This window comes from Chiloscyllium plagiosum, chromosome 4 (assembly GCF_004010195.1).
Source record: "Chiloscyllium plagiosum isolate BGI_BamShark_2017 chromosome 4, ASM401019v2, whole genome shotgun sequence".
Lineage (NCBI taxonomy): Eukaryota > Metazoa > Chordata > Chondrichthyes > Orectolobiformes > Hemiscylliidae > Chiloscyllium > Chiloscyllium plagiosum.
This window is the reverse complement of record NC_057713.1, coordinates 13,116,969-13,121,736: the sequence shown is the minus strand read 5'-3', so window position 1 is coordinate 13,121,736 and position 4,768 is coordinate 13,116,969.

The window sequence follows — 4,768 nt, the reverse complement described above, 5'->3', positions numbered from 1 at the left end:
GTCCCAGAATGGTGGTCTCATCCCAGAATGGTGTTCTCGTCCCAGAATAGTGGTCTCATCCCAGAATAGTGGTCTCGTCCCAGAATGGCAGTCTCGTCTCAGAATGGCGGTCTCTTCCCAGAATGGTGGTCTCGTCCCAGAATGGTGGTCTCGTCCCACAATGGCGGTCTCGTCCCAGAATGGTGGTCTCATCCCAGAATGGTGTTCTCGTCCCAGAATGGTGGTCTCCTCCCGGAATGATAGTCTCGTCCGGAATGGTGTTCTCCTCCCAGAATGGCGGTCTCCTCCCGGAATGGTGTTCTCGTCCCAGAATGGCGGTCTCGTCTCAGAATGGCAGTCTCGTCACAGAATAGTGGTCTCGTCCCAGAATGGCGGTCTCGTCCCAGAATGGCGGTCTCGTCCGGAATGGTAGTCTCATCCCAGAATAGTGTTCTCGTCCCAGAATGGTGGTCTCCTCCCGGAATGATGGTCTCGTCCAGAATGATGGTCTCGTCCGGAATGGTGGTCTCATCCAGAATGGTGGTCTCATCCCAGAATAGTGGTCTCGTCCCAGAATGGTGGTCTCGTCCCAGAATGGTGGTCTCGTCCCACAATGGTGGTCTCGTCCCACAATGGCGGTCTTGTCCCAGAATGGTGGTCTCCTCCCAGAATGGTGGTCTCCTTCCAGAATGGCGGTCTCGTCCGGAATGGCGGTCTCGTCCGGAATGGCAGTCTCGTCCGGAATGACGGTCTCATCCTGTCGTGGCGTTCTCCTCCCGGAATGGTGTTCTCGTCCCAGAATGGTGGTCTAGTCCCAGAATAGTGGCCTCGTACCGGAATGGTGGTCTCATCCCACAATGCTGATCTCCTCCTGGAATGATGGTCTCGTCCGGAATGGTGGTCTCATCCCAGAATGGCGGTCTCATCCCAGAATGGCGGTCTCATCCCAGAATGGCGGTCTCCTCCCAGAATGGCGGTCTCCTCCCAGAATGGCGGTCTCGTCCAGAATGGCGGTCTCGTCCAGAATGGCGGTCTCGTCCAGAATGACGGTCTCATCCTGTCGTGGCGGTCTCCTCCCTGAATGGTGTTCTCGTCCCAGAATAGCGGTCTTGTCCCAGAATAGTGGCCTCGTACCAGAATGGTGGTCTCATCCCAGAATGCTGATCTCCTCCTGGAATGATGGTCTCATCCGGAATGGTGGTCTCCTCCCGGAATGGCGGTCTCCTCCCAGAATGGCGGTCTCGTCCAGAATGGCGGTCTCGTCCAGAATGGCGGTCTCGTCCCGGAATGGCGGTCTCGTCCCGGAATGGCGGTCTCGTCCCGGAATGGTGGTCTCGTCCCAGAATGGTGGTCTCGTCCCAGAATGGCGGTCTCGTCCCAGAATGGCGGTCTCGTGCCAGAATGGCGGTCTCGTGCCAGAATGGCGGTCTCATCCTGTAGTGGCAGTCTCGTCCCAAAATGGCGGTCTCATCCCAGAATGGCGGTATCGTCCTAGAATGATGATCTCGTCCCAGAATGACATTCACATCCCGGAATGGTGATCTCGTCCTGGAATGGCGATCTCGTCCTGGAATGGCGATCTTGTCCTGGAATGGCGATCTTGTCCTGGAATGGCGATCTTGTCCTGGAATGGTGATCTCGTCCTGGAATGGCGATCTTGTCTGGAATGGTGATCTTGTCCCGGAACGGTGATCTCGTCCTGGAACGGTGATCTTGTCTGGAATGATGATCTCGTCCCGGAATGGTGATCTCGTCCTGGAATGGTGATCTCGTCCTGGAACGGCGGTCTCATCCCAGAATGGTGGACTCATCCAGAATGGTGGTCTTGTCCCAGAATGATGATTTCATCTGGAATGGTGATGTCATCTCAGAATAGCATTCTTGTCCTGGAATGATGGTCTCGAGCTGGAATGGTGATCTTGTCTGGAATGGTGTACCCATCCTGGAATGATGATCTCATTCCTGAATGGTGATCTTATCCCAGAAAGGCAATCTTGCCTGGAATGGTGATCTCGTTTTGGAATGATGTTCTCATCCCTGAATGCTGATCTCATCCTGACTGTGTCTTCAGAGTATTCCGTCATTCCTTAATTGGCTTTCTAAGAGCCCAGGAGCCATTAACTAAACTGTGATGAGCACTTTCCTAATTTTACTTCTTTTTATTATTAAGTATGACTTTTATCATTAATGTAGGCACCTTAGTGTGGCAACTTATAAAACATTTTACTGCATTTTCCATGTAAAAGTACATGTGACAATAAATTACAATTTGATGAATTTCTGTTCTAAGATAGAATGGGGCTACTTGGCTCATTTTACAGTCAAACAGAAACAATGGGCCAAGTGGCCCTTCCTTAAAGTCATTGAGCTGACTGGTTGAAAGATTAAACAATTTTGTTTTGTTGTCAGACCAAACGGTGTGTGAAAAACCATTCAACTTACTGAATAATTTCATGGAATCAGTATTGTTTAAATGGGGCAGCAGCAACATTTCTGTTAGTTCAGGCTGTACTGCTATCCTGGCAAGCAATAGGTATGGTGTTACAGGAAAACATAATATCCCTGAACTGTTACTTCATAAAACAGGGAGCCTGGTGTGTTATAACTGGGGCAACTATAAACTTTTTGAACTCCAGATTTGCAAATTCACATTTATTTGCTTAGATGTATTCAGAAATAGTGGTGCTGGACATGAAAATGATTGTTTCCATAAGACCATAAGACATAGGAGTGGAAGTAAGGCCATTCAGCCCATTGAGTCCACTCTGCTATTCAATCATGGCTTCACATTGTATCTCATTGACCATCCCAATGCAGAGGTAGAAAAAGAGTGTTTGAAATTCATAAAATGCTTTTTTCAGTGTGCAATCCCACATTCACTGAAAACCTCACTGTCCACTTGATGAAACTTAAATTATGCTTGAACCTAAATCTAAGAAAACGATACAACCACTTTTGAAATGAGTGACAGGACTGCAGTATTTCAGAGGAAATGGAGGTTGGGAAGGCCAGGACAAACAATGGAGTTTCAGACAAATTCCCACCACAGAATGCATTTGTGGATGCAAGCATAATGACTGTTGAATATGTGGAAGAAAGGATCATTCCTCATTTTTCAACCTTGGATGAAGACTTCAACATTTACAATATAGATGTAGATAAATACTATTTAGTTCCATTTAAAACATTTACAACATCCATTTGTCATCATTTCAGGGGATGTTGGTATGGTGGTAATATCACTAAAAGTAGTAATCCAGAGGCCCCAGGTTAAAATTCTGGGAACATGGGTTCAAATCCCACCACGGCAGAAATTAGGCCATTCAGCCCATCAACTAGAAAAATCTAAATACAGTTTTTGACCTGGAACATAATGTTAGTCTTGGTAATGCTGAAATGATTATGGATTGTTGTAAAAACCCATCTAGTTCACTCATGTCCTTTCAGCAGGGGGGAAATCCACTGTACACACTTAAACTAGTCAACATCTGACTCCAGACCCACAACAATGAGTTTGACTCTTAACGTCCCTTTGAAATGGCCTAGCAAGCCATTCAACTCAAGAGCAACCATTGGGCAGAAACAGTGATGCCCATATCCCATGAAAAACAATAAAGAAGATTGCAGAGGAGCTGGTTGCACTGGTCTGCACTGCTTGCTGAGAAATAAATCAGTAAAATCAACTCCCTCCTAGTTGTAGGTGAAAGTCAGGACTGCAGATGCTGGAGGTTAGAGTCAAGAGTGTGGTGCTGGAAAAGCACAGCAGGTCAGGCAGCATCTGAGGAGTAGGAGAACCAACGTTTCAGGCAAAAGCCCAAAGTTTCCTGATAGAGTCATAAGATTTTCAAAGTTTGTGAGAAGATTTGTCGCTCAGGTGCTCATTGCTGTGGTTCTGTTCGCCGAGCTGGAAGTTTTTGTTGCAAACGTTTCGTCCCCTGTCTAGGTGACATCCTCAGTGCTTGGGAGCCTCCTGTGAAGCGCTTCTGTGGTGCTTCCTCCAGCATTTATAGTGGCCTGTCCCTGCCGCTTCCGGTTGTCAGTTTCAGCTGTCCGCTGTAGTGGCCGGTTGATGGAGTTTGTGGATGAGTGCCATGCTTCTAGGAATTCCCTGGCTGTTCTTTGTTTGGCTTGCCCTATAATGGTAGTGTTGTCCCAGTCGAATTCATGTTGCTTGTCGTCTGCGTGTGTGGACCCAATATACCGGCCACTACAGTGGACAGCTGAAACTGACAACCGGAAGCGGCAGGGACAGGCCACTATAAATGCCGGAGGAAACACCACAGAAGCGCTTCACAGGAGGCTCCCAAGCACTGATGATGTCACCTAGACAGGGGACGAAACGTTTGCAACAAAAACTTCCAGCTCGGCGAACAGAACCACAGCAACAGCAGAGTCATAAGAGATGTACAGCACGGAAACCTTCAGTCCAACTCGTCCATGCCGACCAGATATCCCAACCAACATGTTTCGCCACATTCACTCAGTGCTTTCAATTTTTAGGCTTAATTGTACTTGTTTAGCTAAACAAATGCAACAAACAAGAACAAACCAAGGTAAGTTAAGCATATGTAAGTGTTACTAAAAACCAAAACTCACAAAAGAACCTACTTTCCAAACTGTAAACATTGCAGTGAGTTTAAGGATATACTATTTTATAATAACAGTGATGTTATCCAATGTTAAATGTAAAATCAGGGTCATTCATCTACGATAATTGAATATGCCAAATTATATTCTGACTACAAGGCTTTCTGGCATATTTGAAGCTCAAATACCACACCTTCATTCA